This window comes from Apodemus sylvaticus, chromosome 17 (assembly GCF_947179515.1).
Source record: "Apodemus sylvaticus chromosome 17, mApoSyl1.1, whole genome shotgun sequence".
Lineage (NCBI taxonomy): Eukaryota > Metazoa > Chordata > Mammalia > Rodentia > Muridae > Apodemus > Apodemus sylvaticus.
The window spans coordinates 79338661-79366419 of NC_067488.1; positions in this window are offsets into that span (position 1 = coordinate 79338661).

Consider the following 27759-nt stretch of genomic DNA (forward strand, 5'->3'; position numbering starts at 1 on the left):
TATGTCAGAATACCACGTTATTAGGAAATCCTGCATCTTGCGAAATTATCTTTTTTTTCCCTAAACCACAGGTTGTAACTCGAAAATATTTGTTGTTGCGTGTATGTCTAAGCATGTAGCCTCAAAATAGAAGGCACAGGAGAGGTTTCTCTCGAAAGAATATGTAGGAATACCACGTTATAAGGAAATACAGTGTTGCAGATTTAAGACAAATACATATGTATTAGAAATACTAAAACTTTACAAGAAGAAATAACACATTGTACAAAATTATCTTGTATTTCCTAAACAACACTTTGTAACTCGAAAAGATTTGGTGTTGTGTGTATGTCTAAATGTGTAGCCTCAAAAGAGAACCCACAGAAGAATTTTTTCTCGAAAAAATATGTCAGAATACCACGTTTTAAGGAAATCCCGCATCGTGCGAAATTATGTTGTTTTTCTAAAACAACACTTTGTAACACGAAACACTTTGGTGTTGTGTGTATGTCTAAGCGTGTAGCCTCAAGAGAGAACGCACAGGAGAGTTTTCTCTCGAAAAAATATGTCAGAATACCACGTTTTAAGGAAATCCCGCATCCTGCGAAATTATTTTATTTTTCCTAAACAACACGTTGTAACTCGACAAGAATTGTTGTTGCGTGTATGTCTAAACGTGTAGCCTCAAAAGAGAACCCACAGGAGAGGTTTCTCTCGAAAGAATATGTAAGAATACCACGTTACAAGGAAATACAGTGTTTCAGAGTAAAGACAAACACGTACGTATTAGAAACACTTAAATTTTACGTGAAGAAATAACGCATCATACAAAATTATCTTGTATTTCCTAAACAACATGTTGTAACTCGAAAAGATTTGGTTTTGCGTGTATGTCTAAGCATGTAGCCTCAAAAGAGAACTCACAGGAGAGTTTTCTCCGAAAAAATATGTCAGAATACCACGTTTTAAGGAAATCTCGCGTTGTGCGAAATTACCTTGTCTTTCTTAAACAACACATTGTAACTCGAAAAGCTTTGGTGATGGAGGTATATATAAGCATGTAGCCTCAAAAGGGAATGCACAGGAGAGTTTTCTCTCGAAAGAATATGTAAGAATAACACGTTATAAGGAAATATACTGTTGCAGAGTAAAGACAAATAAGTACATATTGGAAATACTTAAACTTTATGAGAAGTAATAACTCATCGTGCAAAATTATCTTGTTTTTCCTAAACAACACGTTGTAACTCGAAAAGATTATGTGTTACGTGTATGTCTAAGCTTGTAGCGTCAAAAGAGAACGCACAGGAGAGTTTTCTATCGAAAAGATATGTCAGAATAAGACATTTTAAGGAAATCCCGCATCGTGTGAAATTATCTTGTTTTTCTTAAAGAACACGTTGTAACTCGAAAAGCTTTGGTGTTGCGTGTATGCCTAAGCATGTAGCCTCAAAAGAGAACACACAGGAGAGTTTTCTCTCGAAAGAATATGTAAGAATACCACATTAGAAGGAAATACAGTGTTGCAGAGTAAAGACAAATACTTAGGTATTAGAAATACTTAAACTTTACGAGAAAAAATAACGCATCATACAAAATTATTTTGTATTTCCTGAACAACACCTTGTAACTCGAAAAGATTTGGTGGTGCGTGTATGTCTAAACGTGTAGCCTCAAAAAGAACCGACAGGAGAATTTTCTCTGAAAAATATGTCAGAATACCTAGTTTTAAGGAAATCCTACCACGTGTGAAATTATCTTGTTTTTCCTAAACTACATGTTGTAACTCGAAAACCTTTGGTGTTGCTTGTATGTCTCAGCGTGTAGCCTCAAAAGAAAATGCACAGGAGAGTTTTCTCTCGATAAAATATGTCACAATACCACGTTTTATAGAAATCCTGCATCGTGCGAAATTATCTTGTTTTTCCTAAACAACATGTTTTAACTCGAAAAGCTTTGGTGTTACATGTATGTCTAAGCATTTAGCCTCAAAAGAGAACGCACAGGAGAGATTTCTCTCGAAAGAATATGTAGGTATACGACGTTATAAGGAAATACATTGTTGCAGAGTAAAGACAAATACGTACATATTGGAAATACTTAAACTTTACAAGAAGAAATAACGCATCATGCAAAATTATCTGGTTTTTCCTAAACAACACGTTGTAACTCGAAAAGATTTTGTGTTACGTGTATGTCTAAGCTTGTAGCCTCAAAAGAGAATGCACAGGAGAGTTTTCTCTCAAAAAAATATGTCAGAATACCACGTTTTAAGGAAATCCCGCATTGTGCGAAATTATCTTGTGCTTCTTAAACAACACGTTGTAACTCGAAAAGCTTTGGTGTTGTGTGTATGTCTAAGCATGTAGCCTCTTAAGAGAATGCACAGGAGAGATTTCTCTCGAAAGAATATGTAAGAATACGATCTTATAAGGAAATACAGTGTTGCAGAGTAAAGACAAATAAGTATGTATAGGACTCACTTAAACTTTACGAGAAGAAATAATGCATCGTGCAAAATTATCTTGTTTTTCCTAAAGAACACGTTATAACTCAAAAAGATTTTGTTTTGCGTGTATGTCTAAGCATTTTTGTTGTGTGTATGTCTAAGTTTGTAGCCTCAAAAGACAATGCACAGGAGAGTTTTCTCTCAAAAAATATGTCAGAATACCACGTTTTAAGGAAATCCTGCATCGTGAGAAATTGTCTTGTTTTTCTTAAACAACACGTTGTAACTCGAAAAACTTTGGTGTTGCATGTAGGTCTAAGTGTGTAGCCTCAAAAGAGAACACACAGGAGAGTTTTCTCTCCAAAGAAAATATAAAAAATACCACGTTATAAGGAAATACAGTGTTGCAGAGTAAAGACAAATACGTACTTATTGGAAATACTTAAACTTTACGAGAAGAAATAACGCATCGTGAAAATTATCTTGTTTTTCCTATACAACACGTTGTAACACGAAAAGATTTGGTGTTGCATGTATGTCTAAGCGTGTAGCCTTAAAAGAGACAGCACAGTAGAGTTTTTCTCTTGAAAAAATATGTCAGAATACCACGTTTTAAGGAAATCCCGCATCGTGCGAAATTATCTTGTTTTTCTTAAACAACATGTTGTAACTCGAAAAGCTTTGGTGTTGCGTGTATGTCTAAATGTGTAGCCTCAAAAGAGAACACACAGGAGAGTTTTCTCTCGAACGAATATATAAGAATTCCACGTTATAACGGAATACAGTGTTGCAAAGTAAAAACAAATATGTACATATTAGAAATACTTAAAATTTACGAGAGGAAGTAATGTATCGTGAAAAATTATCTTGTTTTTCCTAAACAACAGGTTGTAACTAGAAAAGATTTGGTTGTCCGTGTATGTCTAAATGAATATCCTTCAAAGAGAACACACAGGAGAATTTTCTCTTGAAAAAATATGTCAGAAATCCACGTTTTAAGGAAATACCGCATCATGCAAAATTATCTTGTTTTTCCTAAACCACACGTTATAACTCGAAAAGGTTTGGTGTTGCATGTATGTCTAAGCATGTAGCCTCAAAAGAGAATGCACAGGAGAGATTTCTCTCGAAAGAATATGTAAGAATACCACCTTATAAGGAAATACAGTGTTGCAGAGTAAAGACAAATATGTACGTATTAGAAATACTTAAACTTTATTAGAAGAAATAATGCATCGTATAAAATTATCTTGTATTTCTTAAACAACACGTTGTAACTCGAAAAGATTTGGTGTTGTGTGTATGTCTAAACGTGTAGCCCCAAAGAGGACCCATAGGAGAACTTTCTCTCGAAAAAATATGTCAGAATACCAACTTTTAAGGAAATCCTGCAACGTGCGAAATTATCTTGTTTTTCCTAAACAACACGTTGTAACTCGAAAACATTTGGTGATGCTTGTATATCTGCACGTATAGCCTCAAAAGAGAACGCACGGGAGAGATTTCTCTCGAAAAAAATATGTCACAATACCATGTTTTAAGGAAATACTGCATCATGAGGAATTATCTTGTTTTTCCTAAACAACACGCTGTAACTCGAAAAGCATTGGTGTTGTGTTTATGTCTAAGCATGTAGCCTCAAAAGAGAATGCACAGGAGAATTTTCTTTTGAAAGAATATGAAGGAATTCCACGTTATAACGTAATACAGTGTTGCAGAGTAAAGACAAATATGTATGTATTAGAAATACTTAAACTTTGGGAGAAGAAATAACACATCATGCAAAATTATCTTGTATTTCCTAAACAACACGTTGTTGTAACTGAAAAGATTTGTTGTTGCGTGTATGTCTAAATGTGGATCCTCAAAAGAGAACCCATAGGAGAATTCTCTCTAGAAAAAATATGTCAGAATACCACGTTTTAAAGAAATCCCGCATCGTGCGAAATTATGTTATTTTTCCTAAACAACACATTATAACTCGAAAAGATTTGGGGTTGCGTGTATGTCTAAGCTTGTAGTCTCAAAAGAGAACACACAGGAGAGATTTCTCTCGAAAGAGTATGTAAGAATACCATGTTATAAGGAAATACAGTGTTGCAGAGTAAAGACAAATAAGTACGTATTGGAAATACTTAAACTTTATGAGAAGAAATAACGCATCGTGCAAAATTATCTTGTTTGTCCTGAACAACACGTTGTAACTCCAAAAGATATGGTGTTGCATGTATGACTTAACGTGCAGCCTAAAAGAGAACGAACAGGAGAGTTTACTCTCAAAGGAATATGTCAGAATACCACGTTTTAAGGAAATCCCGCATAATGTGAAATTATCTTGTTTTTCCTAAACAACATGTTTTAACTTGAAAAGCTTTGGTGTTGCGTGTATGTCTAAGTGTGTAGCCTCAAAAGAGAACGCACAGGAGAGTTTTCTCTCCAAAGAATATGTAAGAATACCACGTTATAAGGAAATACAATGTTGCAGAATAAGGACAAATATGTACGTATTAGAAATACTTAAACTTTACAAGAAGAAATAACGCATCATGCAAAATTATCTTGTATTTCCTAAACAACAAGTTCTAACTTGAAAAGATTTAGTGTTGCAGGTATGTCTAAGCTTGTAGCCTCAAAAGAGAACGCACAGGAGAGTTTTCTCTCGAAAAAAACATGTCAGAATACCACGTTTTAAGGAAATCTTGCATCGTGCGAAATTATCTTGTTTTTCCTAAACAACATGTTGTAACTCGAAAAACTTTGGTGTTGTGTGTACGTCTACGCGTGTAGCCGCAAAAGAGAATGCACAGGAGAGTTTTCTCTTGAAAAAATATGTCAGAATACCACGTTTTAAGGAAATCCAGCATCGTGCGAAATTATCTTGTTTTTCCTAAACAACACGTTGTAACTGGAAAAGCTTTGGTGTTGTGTGTATGCCTAAGTGTGTAGCCTCAGAAAAGAATGCACAGGAGAGTTTTCTCTCGAAAGAATGTGTCAGAATACCACGTTACAAGGAAATACAGTGTTGCAGAGTAAAGACAAATACGTACGTATTAGAAATACTTAAACTTTATGAGATGAAATAACGCTCCGTACAAAATTATCTTGTATTTCCTAAACAACAAGTTGATATTCGTAAAGATTTGGTGTTGCGTGTATGACTAAGCATGCAGCCTCAAAAAGAGAACGCACAGGAGAGTTTTTTCTCGAAAGAATATGTAAGAATTCCACGTTATAACGTAATACAGTGTTGCAGAGTAAAGACAAATATGTACCTATTAGAAATACATAAAATTTATGAGAAGAAATAGTGCATCATGCAAAATTATCTTGTTTTTCCTAAACTACACGTTGTAACTCGAAAAGATTTGGTGTTGAGTGTATGACTAAGCGTGGAGCCTCAAAAGAGAACGTACAGGAGAGTTTTCTCTCGAAAAAATATGTCATAATACCACGTTTTAAGGAAATCCCACATCCAGCGAAATCATCTTGTTTTTCCTAAACAACACGTTATAATTCGAAAAGCTTTGGTGTTGCGTGTATGTGTAAGGTTTCAGCCTCAAAAGAGAATGCACAGGAGAGTTTTCACTCGAAAGAATATGTAAGAATACCACTTTATAAGGAAATACAGTGTTGCAGAGTAAAGACAAATACGTACATATTAGAAATACTTAAAATTTACGAGAAGAAATAACGCATCGTGCAAAATTATCTTGTATTTCCTAAACAACACGTTGTAACTCGAATAGATTTTGTGTTGCGTGTATGTCTAAGCATGTAGCATCAAAAGAGAACGCACAGGAGAATTTTCTCTCGAAAAAATATGTCAGAATACCACGTTTTAAGGAAATCTTGCATCGTGCAAAATTATCTTGTTTTTCCTACACAACATGTTGTAACTCGAAAAGCTTTGCTGTTGGGTGTATGTCTAAGCATGTAGCCTCAAAAGAGAATGCACAGGAGAGTTTTCACTCAAAGGAATATGTAAGAATACCACATTACAAGGAAATACAGTGTTGCTAGTAAAGACAAATAGGTACATATTAGAAATACTTAAACTTTATGAGAAGAAATAACGCATCGTACAAAATTATCTTGTATATCCTAAACAACATGCTGTAACTCGAAAAGATTTGTTATTCCGTGTGTGTCTAAATGTGTATCCTCAAAGAGAACCCACAGGATAGTATTCTCTCGAAAAATTATGTCAGAATACCACGTTTTAAGGAAATCCCACATCGTGTGAAATTATCTTGTTTTTCCTAAACTGCATGTTTTAACTCAAAAAGCTTTGGTGTTGCGTGTATGTCTAAGTGTGTAGCCTTAAAAGAGAACACACTGGAGAGTTTTCGCTCGAACGAATATGTAAGAATACCACGTTATAAGGAAAAACAGTGTTGCAGAGTAAGGACAAATACGTATGTATTAGAAATACTTAAACTTTACGAGGAGAAATAAGGCATCATACAAAATTATCTTGTATTTCCTAAACAACATGTTGTAACTCGAAAAGATTTGGTGTTGCATGTATGTACAAGCTTGTAGCCTCAAAGGAGAACGCACAGGAGAGTTTTCTCTCAAAAGAATATGTAAGAATTCCACGTTCTAACTGAATACAGTGTTGCAGAGTAAAAACAAATACGTACGTATTGGAAATACTTAAAATTTACGAGTAGAAATAATGTATCGTGCAAAATTATCTTGTTTTTCCTAAACAACACGTTGTAACTCGAAAAGCTTTGGTGTTGCGTGTATGTCTAAATGTGTAGCCTCCAAAGAGAACCCACAGGAGAATTTTCTATCGAAAAAATATGTCAGAAATCCACGTTTTAAAGAAATACCGCATCATGCGAAATTATCTTGCTTTTCCTAAGCAACACGTTGTAATTCGAAAGCTTTGGTGTTGCGTGTATGTCTAAGCATGTAGCCTCAAAAGAGATCGCACAGGAGAGTTTTCTCTTGAAAGAATATATTAGAATTCCACATTCTAACGGAATACAGTGTTGCAGAGTAAAGACAAATATGTACGTATTAGAAATGCTTAAACTTTATGAAAAGAAATAACGTATTGTACAAAATTATCTTGTATATCCTAAACAACACGTTGTAACCTGAAAAGATTTTGTGTTGCCTGTAAGTCTAAATGTGTAGCCTCAAAAGAGAACCCAAAGGAGGATTTTCTCTCCAAAAAATATGTCAGAATACCACGTTTTAAGGAAATCCCGCATCGTGCGAAATTATCTTGTTTTTCGTAAACAACACATTGTAACTCGAAAAGCTTTGGTGTTGCGTGTATGTCTAATAGGTAGCCTCAAAATAGAACGAAGAAGACAGTTTTCTCTCGAAAGAATATGAAAGAATACCACGTTATAAGGAAATACATTGCTGCAGAGAAAAGACAAATATGTATGTATTAGAAATACTTAAAATTTACGAGAAGAAATAATGCATCCTGCAAAATTATCTTGTTTTTCCTAAACAACACGTAATAACTAGAAAATATTTGGTGTTGCGTGTATGTCTAAATGTGTAGCCTCCAAAGAGAACCCCCATGAGAATTACCCCCCCCAAAAATATGTCAGATTTCAATGTTTTAAGGAAATACCGCATCATGCGAAATTATCTTGTTTTTCCTAAACAACACGTTGTAACTCGAAAAGCTTTGGTGTTGCGTGTATGTCTAAGCATGTAGCCTCAAAAGAGAACACACAGGAGAGTTTTCTCTCAAAAGAATATGTAAGAATTCCACGTTAAAACGAAATACAGTTTTGCAGAGTAAAAACAAATACGTATGTATTAGAAATACTTAAAATTTACGAGAAGAAGTAATGTATCGTGCAAAATTATCTTGTTTCCTAAACAACACGTAGCAACTAGAAAATATTTGGTGTTGCGTGTATGTCTAAATGTGTAGCCTCCAAAGAAAACCCACAGGAAAATTTTCCCTCGAAAAAATATGTCAGAATTCCACGTTTTAAAGAAATACCGCATCATGCGAAATTATCTTGTTTTTCCTAAACAACACGTTGTAATTCGAAAAGCTTTGGTGTTGTGTGTATGTCTAAGCATGTAGCCTCAAAAGAGAACACACAGGAGAGTTTTCTCTTGAACGAATATGTTAGAATTCCACGTTATAACGGAATACAGTGTTGCAGAGTAAAGACTAATATGTACGTATTAGAAATACTTAAACTTTATGAAAAGAAATAACGCCTCATGCAAAATTATCTTGTTTTTCCTAAACAACACGTTGTAACTCGAAAAGATATGGTTTTGAGTGTATGACTAAGCGTGTAGCCTCAAACGAGAAGGCACAGGAGAGTTTTCCCTTGAAAAAATATATCAGAATACCAAGTTTTAAGGAAATCCAGCATTGTGTGATATTATCATTTTTTTTTCCTAAACAACACGTTTTAACTCGAAAAGCTTTGGTGTTGTGTGTATGCCTAAGTGTGTAGCCTCAGAAGAGAATGCACATAAGAGTTTTCTCTCGAAAGAATATGTTAGAATACCACGTTACAAGGAAATACAGTGTTGCAGAGTAAAGAAATATATGTATGTATTAGAAATACTTAAACTTTATGAGAAGAAATAACGCTCCATACAAAATTATCTTGTATTTCCTAAACAACACGTTGTAACTCGAAAAGATTTGGTGCTGCATGTATGTCTAAGCTTGTAGTCTCAAAAGAGAAAGCACAGGCGAGTTTTCTCTCGAAAAATTATGTCATAATACCACATTTTAAGGAAATCCCGCATCGTGAGAAATTATCTTGTTTTTCCTAAACAACATGTTGTAACTCGAAAAGCTTTGGTGTTGCGTGCATGTCTAAGCATGTAGCCTCAAAAGAGAACACACAGGAGAGTTTTCTCTTGAAAGAATATGTTAGAATTCCACGTTATAACGGAATACAGTGTTGCAGAGTAAAGACAAATATGTACATATTAGAAATACTTAAACTTTACGAAAAGAAATAACGCCTCATGCAAAATTATCTTGTTTTTACTAAACAACACATTGTAACTCGAAAAGATATGGTGTTGAGTGTATGACTAAGCGTGTAGCCTCAAAAGAGAACGCACAGGAGTGTTTTCCTTCGAAAAAATATATCAGAATACCAAGTTTTAAGGAAATCCAGCATTGTGCGATATTATCTTGGTTTTCCTAAACAACACGTTTTAACTCAAAAAGCTTTGGTGTTGTGTGTATGCCTAAGTGTGTAGCCTCAGAAGTGAATGCACAGGAGAGTTTTCTCTCGAAAGAACATGTCAGAATACCACGTTACAAGGAAATACAGTGTTGCAGAGTAAAGAAATATATGTACGTATTAGAAATACTTAAACTTTATGAGAAGAAATAACGCTCTGTACAAAATTATCTTGTATTTCCTAAAGAACAAGTTTAAATTCGTAAAGATTTGGTGTTGTGTGTATGTCTAAGCATGTAACCGCAAAAGTGAACGCACAGGAGAGTTTTCTCGCGAAAAAATATGTAAGAATTCCACGTTATAACGGAATACAATGTTGCAGAGTAAAGACAAATAAGTACGTATGAGAAATACTTAAACTTTACAAGAAGAAATAATGCATCGAGCAAAATTATCTTGTTTTTACTAAACAACACGTGGTAACTCGAAAATATTTGGTGTTGCGTGTATGACTAAGCGTGTAGCCTCAAAAGATAACGCCCAGGAGAGTTTTCTCACGAATGAATATGTCAGAACACCACGTTTTAAGGAAATCCCGCATCATGCGTAATTATCTTTTTTTTTTTTACCCTAAACAACCAGTTTTAACTCGAAAAGCTTTGGTGTTGTGTATGTCTAAGTGTGTAGCCTCAGAAGTGAACGCACAGGAGAGTTTTCTCTCAAAAGAATATGTACGAATACCTCGTTACGAGGAAATACAGTGTTGCAGAGTAAAGACAAATACGTACGTATTAGAAATACTTAAACTTTACAAGAAGAAATAAGGCATCATACAAAATTATCTTGTATTTCCTAAACAACATGTTGTAACTCAAAAAGATTTGGTGTTTTGCTTGTATGTCTAAGCATGTAGACTCAAAAGAGAATGCACAGGAGAGATTTCTCTCGAAAAAATATGTCAGAATACCACGTTTTAAAGAATTCCCGCATCTTGTGAAATTATCTTGTTTTTCCTAATAACACATTGTAACTCGAATAGCTTTGGTGTTGTGTGTATGTCTAAGCATGCAGCCTCAAAAGAGAATGCACAGGAGAGTTTTCTCTTGAAAGAATATGTAAGAATACCACGTTATAAGGAAATAGAGTGTTGCAGAGTAAAGACAAATATGTACGTATTAGAAATACTTAAACTTTACGAGAAGAAATAATGCATCCTGCAAAATTATCTTGTTTTTCCTAAATAACACATTGTACTCGAAAAGCTTTGGTGTTGCATGTATGACTACGCATGTAGCCTCAAAAGAGAACGCACAGGAGAGTTTTATCTCAAATGAATGCATCAGAATACCACATTTTAAGGAAATCCCGCATCGTGCAAAATTAACTTGTTTTTTCCTAAACAACAAGTTTTAAATCGAAAAGCTTTGGTGTTGTGTATATGTCGAAGTGTGTAGCCTCAGAAGAGAATGCACAGGAGAGTTTTTCCTTGAAAAAATATGTCAGAATACCAAGTTTTAAGGAAATCCAGCATTGTGCGATATTATCTTGTTTTTCCTAAACAACACGTTTTAACTCGAAAAGGTTTGGTGTTGTGTGTATGCCTAAGTGTGTAGCTTCAGAAGAGAATGCACAGGAGAGTTTTCTCTTGAAAGAATATGTCAGAATACCACGTTAAAAGGAAATACAGTGTTGCAGAGTAAAGAAATATACGTACGTATTAGAAATACTTAAATCTTACTAGAAGAAATAACGCTCCGTACAAAATTATCTTGTATTTCCTAAACAACAAGTTGAAATTCGTAAAGATTTGGTGTTGCGTGTATGTCTAAGCATGTAGCCGCAAAAGAGAATGCACAGGAGAGTTTTCTCTCGAAAGAATATGTAAGAATTCCACGTTATAACGGAATAGAGTGTTGCAGAATAAAGACAAATACGTACAAATTAGAAATACTTAAACTTTACGCAAAGAAATAATGCATCGAGCAAAATTATCTTGTTTTTACTAAACAACACGTGGTAACTCGAAAAGATTTGGTGTTGCGTGTATGACTAAGCATGTAGCCTCAAAAGATAACGCCCAGGAGATTTTTCTCACGAATGAATATGTCACAGCACCACGTTTTAAGGAAATCCCGAATCATGCGTAATTATCTTGTTTTTACCTAAACAACCAGTTTTACCTCGAAAAGCCTTGGTGTTGCGTGTATGTCTAAGTGTGTAGCCTCAGAAGAGAACACAAAGGAGAGTTTTCATTCAAAAGAATATGTAAGAATATCTCGTTACAAGGAAATACAGTGTTGCAGAGTAAAGACAAATATGTACGTCTTAGAAATACTTAAACTTTACAAGAAGAAATAAGGCATCATAAAAAATCATCTTGTATTTCCTAAACAACATTTTGTAACTCAAAAAGATTTGGTGTTGCGTGTATGTCTAAGCATTTAGACTCAAAAGAGAATGCACAGGAGAGTTTTCTCTCGGAAAAATATGTCAGAATACCACGTTTTAAGGAATTCCCGCATCTTGCGAAATTATCTTGTTTTCCTTAATAACACATTGTAACTCGAATAGCTTTGGTGTAGTGTGTATGTCTAAGAGTGCAGCCTCAAAAGAGAATGCACAGGAGAATTTTCTCTCTAAAGAATATGTAAGAATACCACGTTATAATGAAATACAGTGTTGCAGAGTAAAGACAAATACGTACATATTGGAAATACTTAAACTTTACGAGAAGAAATAACGCATCATGCAAAATTATCTTGTTTTTCCTAAACAACACTTTGTAACCCGAAAAGATATGCTGTTGCGTGTATGACTAAGCGTGTAGCCTCAAAAGAGAACGGAAGGAGAGTTTTCTCTTGAAAAAATATGTCAGAATACCACGTTTTAAGGAAATCCAGCGTTGTGCGAAATTATCTTGTTTTTCCTAAACAACACATTTTAACTCAAAAAGCTTTGGTGTTGCGTGTATGTCTAAGTGTGTAGCCTCAGAAGAGAATGCACAGGAGAGTTTTCTCTCGAAAGAATATGTCAGAATACTACGTTGCAAGGAAATACAGTGTTGAAGAGTAAAGACAAATACATACGTATTAGAAATACTTAAACTTTACGAGAAGAAATAACCCTCCTTACAAAATTATCTTGTATTTCCTAAATAACAAGTTGAAATTCGAAAACATTTGGTGTCGCGTGTATGTCTAAGGTTGTAGCCTCAAAAGAGAATGCACAGGAGAGTTTTCTCTGGAAAAAAATATGTCAGAATACCACGTTTTAAGGAAATCCCGCATCTTGCAAAATTATCTTGTTTTTCCTTAACAACACGCTGTAACTCGAAAAGATTTGCTGTTGCGTGTATGTCTAATCATGCAGCCTCAAAAGAGAATGCACAGGATAGTTTTCTCTCGAAAAAACATGTCAGAATAACCCGTTTTAAGGAAATCGCTCATCGTGTGAAATTATCTTGTTTTTCCTAAACAACACGTTGTAACTCGAAAAGCTTTGGTTTTGAGTGTATGTCTTAAGTGTGTAGCCTCAGAAGAGAACGCACAGGAGAGTTTTCTCTCGAAAGAATATGTAAGAATACCCCGTTACAAGGAAATACAGTGTTGCATATTAAAGACATATACGTACATATTGGAAATACTTAAACTTTATTAGAAGAAATAACGCATTGAGCATAATTATCTTGTTTTTCCTAAATAACACGTTGTAACTCGAAAAGATTTGGTGTTGCGTGTATGTCTAAGCTTCTGGCCTCAAAAGAGAACACACAGGAGAGTTTTCTCTCGAAAAAACATGTCAGAATACCCTGTTTTATGGAAATCGCTCATTGTGAGAAATTATCTTGTTTTTCCTAAACAACACGTTGTAACTTGAAAAGGTTTGGTGTTGCATGTATGTCTAAGCGTGTAGCCTCAAAAGAGAATGCACAGGAGTGTTTTCTCACGAAAGAATATGTAAGAATACCACGTTATAAGCAAATACAGTGTTGCAGAGTAAAGACCAATTCGTACGTATTAGAAATACTTAAACTTTACGAGAAGAAATAACGCATCATACAAAATTAACTTGTATATCCTAAACAACACGTTGTAACCTGAAAAGATTTGGTGTTGCTTTTAAGTCTAAATGTGTAGCCTCAAAAGAGAACCCACAAGAGACTTTTCGCTACAAAAAATATGTCAGAATACCACGTTTTAAGGAAATCCCGCGTCGTGCGAAATTATCTTGTTTTTCCTAAACAACACGTTGTAACTCGAAAAGCGTTGGTGTTGCTTGTATGTCTAAGCAGTAGCCTCAAAAGAGAATGAAGAGGACAGTTTTTTCTCGAAAGAATATGAAAGAATACCACGTTATAGGGAAATAGAGTGTTGCAGAGTAAAGACAAATACGTACGTGTTAGAAATACTTAAAATTTACAAGAAGAAATAATGCAACCTGAAAATTATCTTGTTTTCCTAAACAACACGTAATAACTAGAAAATATTTGGTGTTGTGTGTATGTCTAAATGTGTAGCCTCCAAAGAGAACCCACAGGAGAATTTTCTCTCGAAAAAATATGTCAGAATTCCACGTGTTAAGGAAATACTGCATCATGCAAAACTATCTTGTTTTTCCTAAACAACACTTTGTAACTCAAAAAGCTTTGGTATTGCGTGTATGTCTAAGCTTGTAGCCTCAAAAGAGTACGCACAGGAGAGATTTCTCTCGAAAGCATATGTAAGAATACTACGTTATAAGGAAATACAGTGTTGCAGAATAAAGACAAATACGTACTTATTAGAAATACTTAAACTTTACTAGAAGAAATAACGCGTCGTGCAAAATTATCTTGTTTTTCCTAAACAACACGTTGGAACTCGAAAAGATATTGTGTTGGATGTATGACTAAGCGTGCAGCCTCAAAAGAGAAAGCACAGGAGAGTTTTCTCTCGAAAAAAAATATGTCACAATACCAAGTTTTAAGGAAATCCCGCATCATGAAAAATTATCTTGTATTTCCTAAACAACACGTTGTAACTCGAAAAGATTTGGTGTTGCGTGTATGTCTAATTGTGTAGCCTCAAAAGAGAACGCAGAGGAGAGTTTTCTCTCGAAAGAATATCTAAGAATACCACGTTTTTAAGGAAATACAGTGTTGCAGATTAAGGACAAATATGTACATATTAGAAATACTTTAACTTTACGAGAAGAAATAACGCATCGTAAACAATTATCTTGTATTTACTAAACAACACGTTGTAACTCGAAAAGCTTTTTGTTGAGTGTATGTCTAAGTGTGTAGTCTCAGAACAGAACGCACAGGAGAGATTTCTCTCGAAACAATATATCAGAATACCATGTTACAAGGAAATACAGTGTTGCAGAGTAAAGACAAATACGTACATATTAGAAATAGTTAAAGTTTACAAAAAGAAATAATGATCCGTACAAAATTATATTGTATTTCCTAAACAACAAGTTGAAACTCGAAATGTTTTGGAGTTGCGTGTATGTCTAAGCTTGTAGCCGCAAAAGAGAATGCACAGGAGAGTTTTCTCTGGAAAAAAATATGTCAGAATACCACGTTTTAAGGAAATCCCGCATCTTGCGAAATTATCTTTTTTTTCCTTAACAACACGTTGTAACTCGAAAAGTTTTGGTGTTGCGTATATGTCTAAGCATGCAGCCTCAAAAGAGAATGCACAGGAGAATTGTCTCTCGAAAGAATATGTAAGAATACCACGTTATAAGGAAATACAGTGTTGCAGAGTAAAGATAAATAAGTACATATTGGAAATACTTAAACTTTACGAGAAGAAATAATGCATCGTGCCAAATTATCTTGTTTTTCCTAAACCACACATGGTAACTCGAAAAGATTTGGTGTTGCGTGTATGTCTAAGATGGTAGCCTCAAAAGAGAATGCACAGGAGTGTTTTCTCTCGAAAAAATATGTCAGAATACCACGTTTTAAGGAAATCCAGCATTGTGTGAAATTATCTTGTTTTTCCTAAACAACACGTTGTAACTCGAAAAGCTTTGGTGTTGCGTGTATCTAAGCATGTAGCCTCAAAAGAGAATGCACAGGAGAGTTTTCTATCGAAAAAATATGTCAGAATACCACGTTTTTAGGAAATCCCGCATCGTGCGGAATTATCTTGATTTCCTAAACGTTGTAATTCCAAAAGATTTGGTGTTGCGTGTATGTCTAAGCTTCTAGCCTCAAAAGAGAATGCACAGGAGAGTTTTCTCTCGAAAAAAAACATGTCAGAATACCCCGTTTTAAGGAAATCGCTCATCATGCGAAATTATCTTGTTTTTCCTAAACAACACAGTGTAATTTGAAAAGCTTTTGTGTTGCGTGTATGTGTAAGTGTGTAGCCTCAGACGAGAATGCACAAGAGAGTTTTCTCTCTAAAGAATATGTAAGAATACCCCGGTACAAGGAAATACAGTGTCGCATATTAAAGACATATACATACATATTGGAAATACTTAAACTTTATGAGAAGAAATAACGCATCATGCAAAATTATCTTGTTTTTCCTAAATAACAGGTTGTAACTCAAAAGGATTTTGTGTAGCGTGTATGTCTAAGCTTCTAGCCTCAAAATAGAACGCACAGGAGAGTTTTCTCTCAAAAAAACATGTCAGAATACCCCGTTTTAAGTAAATCGCTCATCGTGCGAAATTATCTTGTTTTTCCTAAACACTTTGTAACTTGAAAAGCTTTGGTGTTGCGTGTATGTCTAAGCGTGTTGCCTCAAAAGAGAATGCACAGGACCGTTTTTTCTCGAAAGAATATGTAAGAATACCACGTTATAAGCAAAAACAGTGTTGCACAGTAAAGACAAATACGTATGCATTAGAAATACTTAAACTTTAAGAGAAGAAATAACGCATCGTACAAAATTATCTTGTATTTCCTAAACAACAATTGTAACTAGAAAAGATTTGGTGTTGTGTGTATGTCTAAACGTGTAGCCCCAAAGAGCACCAACAGGAGAATTTTCTCTCGAAAAAAAAAGTCAGAATACCACGTTTTAAGGAAATCCCGCATCCTGGAAAAAATCTTGTTTTTCCTAAACAACACGTTGTAACTCGAAAAGCTTTTGTGTTGCGCGTATGTCTAAGCGTGTAGCTTCAAAAGAGAATGAAGAGTAGAGTTTTCTCTCGAAAGAATATGTAAGAATACCACGTTATAAGGAAATACAGTGGTGCAGAGTAAAGACAAATAAGTACGTATTAGAAATACTTAAAATTTATGAGAATAAATAACGAATCGTGCAAAATTATCTTGTTTTTCCTAAACAACACATTGTAACTCGAAACGATTTGGTGTTGTGAGTATGTCTAAGCGTGTAGCCTCAAAAGAGAATGCACATGAGAATTTTCTCTCGAAAAAATATGTCAGAATACCACGTTTTAAGGAAATCCCGCAACATGCGAAAATATCTTGTTTTTCCTAAACAACACGTTGTAACTCGAAAAGCTTTGGTGTTGCATGTATGTCTAAGTGTGTAGCCTCAAAAGAGAACGCACAGGAGAGTTTTCTCTCGAAAGAATATGTAAGAATACCACGTGTTAACGAAATCCTGCATCTTGCGAAATTATATTGTTTTTCCTTAACAACGCGTTGTAACTCGAAAGCTTTGGTGTTGCATGTATGTCTAAGCATGCAGCCTCAAAAGAGAACAGAAAGGACAATTTTCTCTCGTAAGAATATGTAAGAATACCACATTATAAGGAAATACAGTGTTGCAGAGTAAAGACAAATACGTAAGTATTAGAAATACTTAAAATTTACGAGAAGAAATAATGCATCGTGCAAAATTATCTTGTTTTTCCTAAACAACACATTGTAACTCGAAACGATTTGGTGTTGTGAGTATGTCTAAGCGTGTAGCCTCAAAAGAGAACGCACATGAGAATTTTCTCTCGAAAAAATATGTCAGAATACGACGATTTAAGGAAATCCCGCAACATGCGAAATTATCTTGTTTTTCCTAAACAACACGTTGTAACTCGAAAAGCTTTGGTGTTGCGTGTATGTCTAAGTGTGTAGCCTCAAAAGAGAACGCACAGGAGAGTTTTCTCTCGAAAGAATATGTAAGAATACCACGTGTTAACAAAATCCAGCATCTTGCGAAATTATCTTATTTTTCCTTAACAACGCGTTGTAACTCGAAAGCTTTGGTGTTGCATGTATGTCTAAGCGTGCAGCCTCAAAAGAGAATGCACAGGACAATTTTCTCTCGAAAGAATATGTAAGAATACTACGTTATAAGGAAATACAGTGTTGCAGAGTAAAGAAAAATACGTACGTATTAGAAATACTTAAACTTCACGAGAAGAAATAATGCATCGTATAAAATTATCTTGTATTTCCTAAACAACACGTTGTAACTCGAAAAGATTTGGTGTTGTGTGTATGTCTAAGCGTGTAGCCCCAAAGAGGACCCACAGGAGAATTTTCTCTCGAAAAAATATGTCAGAATACCAACTTTTAAGGAAATCCTGCAACGTGCGAAATTATCTTGTTTTTCCTAAACAACACATTGTAACTCGAAAACCTTTGGTGTTGCTTGTTTGTCTCTGCTTATAGCCTCAAAAGAGAATGCATGGGAGAGATTTCTCTCGAAAAAATATGTCACAATACCATGTTTTAAGGAAATCCTGCATCATGAGAAATTATCTTATTTTTCCTAAACAACATGTTTTAAAACGAAAAGGTTTGTTGTTGCGTGTAGGTCTAAGTGTGTAGCCTCAAAAGAGAATGCACAGGAGAGTTTTCTCTCGCAAGAATATGTAAGAATACCACGTTACAAGGAAATACAGTTTTGCAGAGTAAAGACAAAAAAGTCCATATTAGAAATACTTAAACTTACGAGAAGAAATAACACATCGTACAAAAATATATTGTGTTTCCTAAACAAAACGTTGTAACTCGAAAAGATTTGGTGTGGCGTATATGTCTATGCGTGTAGCCTCAAAAGAGAACGCATAGGAGAGTTTTCTCTCGATAAAATATGTCAGAATACCACGTTTTAAGGAAATCCCGCATCGTGCGAAATTATCTTGTGTTTCCTAAACAACAGGTGGTAACTCGAAAAGATTTGGTGTTGCGTGTATGTCTAAGCATGTAGCCTCAAAAGAGAACGCACAGGAGAATTTTCTCTCATAAAAATATGTCAGAAAACCACGTTTTATGGAAATCGTGCATCGTGCGAAATTCTCTTGTGTTTCCTAAACAACAGGTTGTAACTCGAAAAGATTTGGTGTTGCCTGTATGTCTAAGCATGTAGCCTCAAAAGAGAACGAACAGGAGAGTTTTCTCTCATAAAAATATGTCATAAAACCACGTTTTAAGGAAATCCCGCATCGTGTGAAATTATCTTGTTTTTCCTAAACAACACGTTGTAACTCGAAAAGCTTTGGTGTTGCGTGTATGTCTAAGCGTGTAGCTTCAAAAGAGAATGAAGAGGAGAGTTTTCTCTCGAAAGAATATGTAAGAATACCATGTTATAAGGAAATACAGTGTTGCAGAGTAAAGACACATACGTACGAATTAGAAATACTTAAAATTTATGAAAAGAAATAATGGATCGTGCAAAATTAACTTGTTTTTCCTAAACAACACGTTGTAACTAGAAAAGGTTTGGTGTTGCATGTATGTCTAAATTTGTAGCCTCTAAAGAGATCCCACAGGAGAATTTTCTCTCGAAAAAATATGTCAGAGTACCACGTTTTAAAGAAATCCCACATTGTGAGATATTATCTTGTTTTTCCTAAACAACATATTTTAACTCGAAAAGCTTTGTGTTGCGTGTATTTGTAAGTGTGTAGCCTCAGAAGATAACGCACAGGAAAGTTTTCTCTTGAAAGAATATGTAAGAATACCACGTTATAAGGAAATACAGTGTTGCAGAGTAAAGACAAATGCGTACGTATTAGAAATACTTAAAATTTACGAGAAGAAATAATGTATCGTGCAAAATTATCTTGTTTTTCCTAAACAACACGTTGTAACGCGAAAGGATTTGGTGTTGCGAGTATGTCTAAGCGTGTAGCCTCAAAAGAGAATGCACATGAGAGTTTTCTCTCGAAAAAATATGTCAGAATACCATGTTTTAAGGAAATCCCGCATCATGCGAAATTATCTTGTTTTTCCTAATCAACACGTTGTAACTCGAAGAGCTTTAGTTTTGCGTGTATGTATGAGGGTGCAGCCTCAAAAGAGAACGCACAGGAGAGTTTTCTCTCGAAAGAATATGTAAGAATACCACGTTTTAAGGAAATCCTGCATCTTGCGAAATTATCTTGTTTTTCCTTGACAACACGTTGTAACTCGAAAAGCTTTGGTGTTGCGTGCATGTCTAAGCGTGCAGCCTCACAAAAGAACGCAAAGGATAATTTTCTCTCGAAAGAACATGTAAGAATACCACGTTATAAGGAAATACAGTGTTGCAGAGTAAAGACAAATACGTACGTATTAGAAATACTTAAACTTTACAAGAAGAAATAATGCATCGTACAAAATTATCTTGTACTTCCTAAACAACAATTGTAACTAGAAAAGATTTGGTGTTGTGTGTATGCCTAAACGTGTAGCCTCAAAGAGCACCCACAGGAGAATTTTCTCTCGAAAATATATGTCAGAATACCAACTTTTAAGGAAATCCTGCAACTTGCGAAATTATCATGTTTTTCCTAAACAACACGTTGTAACTCGAAAACCTTTGGTTTTGCTTGTATGTCTCTGCGTATAGCCTCAAAAGAGAATGCACGGGAGAGTTTTCTCTCGAAAAATTATGTCACAATATGATGTTTTATGGAAATCCTGCATCATGAGAAATTATCTTGTTTTTCCTAAACAACATGTTTTTAAAAAAAAGCTTTGGTGTTGCATGTAGGTCTAAGTGTGTAGCCTCAAAAGAGAATGCACAGGAGAGATTTCTCTCGCAAGAATATGTAAAAATACCACATTACAAGGAAATACAGTTTTGCAGAGAAAAGACAAATGCGTACATAATAGAAATACTTAAACTTACGAGAAGAAACAATGCATCCTAAAAAATTATCTTGTATTTCCTAAACAACACCTTGTAACTCAAAAAGATTTGGTGTGGCGTATATGTCTATGCGTGTAGCCTCAAAAGAGAACACACAGGAGAGTTTTCTCTCGAAAAAATATATCAGAATACCACATTTTAAGGAAATCCCGCATCGTGCGAAATTATCCTGTGTTTCCTAAACAACAGGTTGTAACTCGAAAAGATTTGGTGTTGCGTGTATGTCTAAACATGTAGCCTCAAAAGAGAACGCACAGGAGAATTCTCTCTCGTAAAAACATGTCAGAATACCACGTTTTAAGGAAATCACGCATCGTTGGAAATTATCTTGTTTTTCCTTAATAACATATTTTAACTTGAAAAGCTTTGGTATTGCATGTAGGTCTAAGCATGTAGCCTCAATAGAGAACGGACAGGAAAGTTTTCACTCGAAAGAATATGAAAGAATACCACGTTAAAAGGAAATACAGAGTTGCATATTAAAGAGAAATACGTACATATTGGAAATACTTAAACTTTATGAGAAGAAATAATGCATCGTGCAAAATTATCTTGTTTTTCCTAAATAACACGTTGTAACTCGAAAAGATTTGGTGTTGCTTGCATTTCTAAGCTTCTAGCCTCAAAAGAGAATGCACAGGAGAGTTTTCTCTCGAAAAAAACATGTCAGAATACCCCGTTATACGGAAATCGCACATCGTGCGAAATTATCTAGTTTTTCCTAAACAACACGTTGTAACTTGAAAAGCTTTGGTGTTGCGTGTATGTCTAAGCATGTAGCCTCAAAAGAGAATGCACCGGAGAGTTTTCTCTCGAGAGATTATGTAAGAATACCACGTGATAAGGAAATACAGTGTTGCAGATGAAAAAAAAAATACGTACGTATTAGAAATATTTAAAATTTACGAGAAGAAATAGCACATTATGCAAAATTATCTTGTTTTTCCTAAACAACACGTTGTAACTCGAAAAGAATTGGTGTTGCCTGTATGTCTAAACGTGTAACCTCAAAAGTGAACCCAAAGGAGAATTTACTCTCGAAAAAATATGTCATAATACCACGTTTTAAGGAAATCCCGCATCGTGCGAAATTATCTTGCTTTTCCTAAACAACACGTTTTAACTCGAAAAGCTTTGGTGTTGCGTGTATGTCTAAGCGTGTAGCCGCAAAAGAGAACGCACAGGAGAGTTTGCTCTCTAAAAAATATGTAAGAATACCACGATATAAGGAAATACAATGTTGCAGTTTACAGACAAATATGTACGTATTAGAAGTACTTAAAATTTTCGAGAAGAAATAATGCATTGTGCAAAATTATCTTGTATTTACTAAACAAAACGTTATAACTCGAAAAGATTTTGTGTTGCGTGTATGGTAAAGCATGTAGTCTCAAAAGAGAACGCACAGAACAATTTTCTCTCTAAAAAATATTTCAGAATACCACGTTTTAAGGAAATCCAGCATCGTGCGAAATTATCTTGTTTTTCCTAAACAACACGTTGTAACTCGAAAAGCTTTGGTGTTGCGTGTATGTCTAAGAATGCAGCCTCAAAAGAGAATGCACAGGAGAGTTTTCTCTCTAAAGAATATGTAAGAATACCACGATTTAAGGAAATCCTGCATCTTGCGAAATTATCTTGTTTTTCCTTGACAACACGTTGTAACTCGAAAAGCTTTGGTGTTGCGTGTATGTCTAAGCGTGCAGCCTCAAAAAAGAATGCACAGGACAATTTTCTCTCGAAAGAACATGTAAGAATACCACGTTATAAAGAAATACAGTGTTGCAGAATAAAGAAAAATATGTACGTATTAGGAATACTTAAACGTTACGAGAAGAAATAACGCATCGTACAAAATTATCTTGTACTTCCAAAACAACAATTGTAACTAGAAAAGATTTGGTGTTGTGTGTATGTCTAAACGTGTAGCCCCAAAGAGCACCCACAGGAGAATTTTCTCTCGATAAAATATGTCAGAATACCAACTTTTAAGGAAATCCTGCAACTTGCGAAATTATCATGTTTTTCCTAAAAAACACGTTGTAACTCGAAAACCTTTGGTGTTGCTTGTATGTCTCCACGTATAGCCTCAAAAGAGAATGCACAGGAGAGTTTTCTCTCGAAAAATTATGTCACAATACCATGTTTTATGGCAATCCTGCATCATGAGAAATTATCTTGTTTTTCCTAAACAGCATGTTTTAAAACAAAAAGCTTTGGTGTTGCGTGTAGGTCTAAGTGTGTAGCCTCAAAAGAGAATGCACAGGAGAGTTTTGTCTCGCAAGAATATGTAAAAATACCACATTACAAGGAAATACAGTTTAGCAGAGTAAAGACAAGTACATACATAATAGAAATACTTAAACTTACTAGAAGAAATAACGCATCGTAAAAAATTATCTTGTATTTCCTAAACAACACGTTTTAACTCAAAAAGATTTGGTGTGGCGTATATGTCTATGCGTGTAGACTCAATAGAGAACACACAGGAGGGTTTTCTCTCGAAAAAATATATCAGAATACCACGTTTTAAGGAAATCCCGCATCGTGCGAAATTATCTTGTGTTTCCTAAACAACAGGTTGTAACTCGAAAACACTTGGTGTTGCGTGTATGTCTAAGCATGTAGCCTCAAAAGAGAACGCACAGGAGAATTTTCTCTCGTAAAAACATGTCAGAATACCACGTTTTAAGGAAATCACGCATCGTTGGAAATTATCTTGTTTTTCCTTAACAACATATTTTAACTCGAAAAGCTTTGGTGTTGCATGTAGGTCTAAGCGTGTAACCTCAATAGAGAACGGACAGGCGAGTTTTCACTCGAAAGAATATGTAAGAATACCACGTTATAAGGAAATACAGAGTTGCATATTAAAGAGAAATACGTACATATTGGAAATACTTAAACTTTATGAGAAGAAATAATGCATCGTGCAAAATTATCTTGTTTTTCCTAAATAACACGTTGTAACTCGAAAAGATTTGATGTTGCGTGTATTTCTAAGCTTCTAGCCTCAAAAGAGAACGCACAGGAGAGTTTTCTCTCGAAAAAACATGTCAGAATACCCCATTATAAGGAAATCGCACATCGTGCGAAATTATCTTGTTTTTCCTAAACAACACGTTGTAACTTGAAAAGCATTGGTGTTGCGTGTATGTCTAAGCGTGTAGCCTCAAAAGAGAATGTACCAGAGAGTTTTCTCTCGAGAGATTATGTAAGAATACCACGTTATAAGGAAATGCAGTGTTGCAGATTAAAAAAAAAAACGTACGTATTAGAAATATTTAAAATTTATGAGAAGAAATAACGCATCATGCAAAATTATCTTGTTTTTCCTAAACAACACATTGTAACTTGAAAAGAATTGGTGTTGCGTGTATGTCTAAGCATGTAGCCGCAAAAGAGAACACACAGGAGAGTTTGCTCTCGAAAAAATATGTAAGAATACCACGATATAAGGAAATACAGTGTTGCAGTTTACAGACAAATATGTACGTATTAGAAGTACTTAAAATTTTCGAGAAAAAATAACGCATCGTGCAAAATTATCTTGTATTTCCTAAACAACACGTTATAACTCGAAAAGATTTTGTGTTGCATGTATGGTAAAGCATGTAGTCTCAAAAGAGAACGCACAGAACAATTTTCTCTCGAAAAAAATATTTCAGAATACCACGTTTTAAGGAAATCCAGCATCGTGCGAAATTATCTTGTTTTTCCCAAACAACACGTTGTAATTCGAAAAGTTTTGGTGTTGCATGTATATCTACGAATGCAGCCTCAAAAGAGAACGCACAGGAGAGTTTTCTCTCGAAAGAATATGTAAGAATACCACGTTATAAGGAAATATAGTGTTGCAGAGTAAAGACAAATACGTACGTATTGGAAATACTTAAACTTTACCAGAAGAAATATCACATCGTGCAAAATTACCTTGTTTTTCCTAAACAACACATTGTAACTCGAAAAGATTTGGTGTTGCGTGTATGTATAAGCTTGTAGTCTCAAAAGAGAAGGCACAGGAGTGTTTTCTCTCGAAAAAAATATGTCAGAATACCACGATTTAAAGAAATCCCGCATCGTGCGAAATTATCTTGTTTTTCCTAAACAACATGTTTTAACTCGAAAAGCTTTAGTGTTACGTCTATGTCTAAGTGTGTAGCCTCAAGAGAACGCACAGGAGAGTTTTCTCTCGAAAGATTATGTAAGAATACCATGTTATAATGAAATACAGTGTTGGAGAGTAAAGACAACTATGTACATATTAGAAACGCTTAAACTTTATGAGAAGAAATAACGGATCGTACAAAATTATCTTGTATTTCCTACACAACACGTTGTATCTCGAAAGGATTTGGTGTTGCGTGTATGTCTAAGCGTGTATCCTCAAAGGAGAACGCACAGGAGAGTATTCTCTCGAAAAAATATGTCAGAATACCACGTTTTAAGGAAATCACGCATCGTGGGAAATTATCTTGCTTTTCCTTAACAAAATATTTTAACTCGAAAAGCTTTGTTGTTGCGTGTATGTTTAAGCGTGTAGACTCAATAGAGAATGAACAGGAGAGTTTTCACTCGAAATAATATGTACGAATACCACGTTATATGGAAATATAGAGTTGCATATTAAAGAGAAATACGTACATATTGGAAATACTTAAACTTTATGAGAAGAAATAACGCAACATGCAAAATTATCTTGTTTTTCTTAAATAACACATTGTAACTCGAAAAGATTTGGTGTTGCGTGTATGTCTAAGCTTCTAGCCTCAAAAGAGAACGCACAGGAGAGTTTTCTCTCAAAAAAAAAAAAAACATGTCAGAATACCCCGTTATAAGGAAATCGCGAAATAATCGTGCGAAATTAATCTTGTGTTTCCTAAACAACACTTTGTAACTTAAAAAGCTTTGGTGTTGCGTGTATGTCTAAGAATGTAGCCTCAAAAGAGAACGCACAGGAGAGTTTTCTCTTGAAAGAATATGTAGGAATACCACGTTATAAGGAAATACAGTATTGCAGAGTAAAGACAAATACGTACATATTAGAAATACTTAAACTTTATGAGAAGAAATAACACATCGTGCAAAATTATCTTGCTTTTCCTAAACAACATATTTTAACTTGAAAAGATTTGGAGTTGCATGTATGTATAAGCTTGTAGCCTCAAAAGAGAAGGCATAGGAGTGTTTTCTCTCAAAAAAAAATATGTCAGAATACCACGTTTTAAGACAATCCAGCATCGTGCGAAATTATCTTTTTTTTTCCTATACAACTCGCTGTAACTATAAAAGCATTGGTGTTGCGTTTGTGTCTAAGTGTCTATCCTCAAAAGAGAACGCACAGGAGAGTTTTCCCTCGAAAGAATATGTAAGCAAACCACGTTATAAGGAAATAGAGTGTTGCAGAGTAAAGACAAATACGTACGAATTAGAAATACTTAAACTTTACGAGAAGAAATAACGCATCATACAAAATTATCTTGTATTTCCTAAACAACACGTTGTAACTCGAAAAGATATGGTGTTGTGTGTATGTCTAAACGTGTAGCCCCAAAGAGCACCCACAGGAGAATTTTCTCTCGACAAAATATGTCAGAATACCAACTTTTAAGGAAATCCTGCAACGTGCAAAATTATCTTGTTTTTCCTAAACAACACGCTGTAACTCGAAAACGTTTGGTGTTGCTTGTTTGTCTCCGCGTGTTGCCTCAAAAGAGAATGCACAGGAGAGTTTTTTCTCGAAAAAACATGTCATAATACCATGTTTTAAGGAAATCCTGCATCATGAGAAATTATCTTGTTTTTCCTAAACGACATATTTTAACTCGAAAAGCTTTGGTGTTGCATGAATGTCTAAGCGTGTAGCCTCAATAGAGAATGCACAGGAGAGTTTTCACTCGAAAGAATATGTAATAATACCACGTTATGAGGAAATACAGAGTTGCATATAAAAGAGAAATGCGTACCTATTTGAAATACTTAAACTTTATGAGAAGAAATAACGCATCGTGCAAAATTATCTTGTTTTTCCTAAATAACACGTTGTAACTCGAAAAGATTTGGTGATGCGTGTATGTCTAAGCTTCCAGCCTCAAAAGAGAATGCACATGAGAGTTTTCTCTCGAAGGAATATGTCAGAATACCACGTTTTAAGAAAATCCCGCATCATGCGAAATTATCATGTTTTTCCTAAACAACTTGCTGTAACTCGAAAAGCTTTGGTGTTGTGTTTTTGTCTAAGGAGCAGCCTCAAAAGAGAACGCACAGGAGAGTTTTCTCTCGAAAGAATATGTAAGAATACCACGTTATAAGGAAATATAGTGTTGCAGAGTAAAGACAAATATGTACGTATTAGAAATACTTAAGCTTTACGAGAAGAAATAATGCATCGTGCAAAATTATCTTCTTTTTCCTAAACAACACCTCGTAACTCGAAAAGATTTGAGGTTGCGTGTATTTCTAAGCTTGTAGCCTCAAAGGAGAACACACAGGAAAGTTTTCTCTCGAAAAAATATGTTACAATACCATGTTTTAAGGAAATCCTGCATCATGAGAAATTATCTTGTTTTTCCTAAACAACATATTTTAACTCGAAAAGCTTTGGTGTTGCATGAATGTCTAAGCGTGTAGCCTCAATATAGAATGCACAGGAGAGTTTTCACTCGAAAGAATATGTAAGAATACCACGTTATGAGGAAATACAGAGTTGCATATTAAAGAGAAATATGTACCTATTGAAAATACTTAAACTTTATGAGAAGAAATAACGCATCGTGCAAAATTATCTTGTTTATCCTAAATAACACGTTTTAACTCGAAAAGATTTGGTGTTGCGTGTATGTCTAAGCTTCTAGCCTCAAAAGTAAACGCACATGAGAGTTTTCTCTCGAAGGAATATGTCAGAATACCACGTTTTAAGAAAATCCCGCATCATGCGAAATTATCTTGTTTTTCCTAAACAACTTGTTGTAACTCGAAAAGCTTTGGTGTTGTGTTTTTGTCTAAGGTGCAGCCTCAAAAGAGAACGCACAGGAGAGTTTTCTCTCGAAAGAATATTTAAGAATACCACGTTATAAGGATATATAGTGTTGCAGAGTAAAGACAAATATGTACGTATTAAAAATACTTCTTT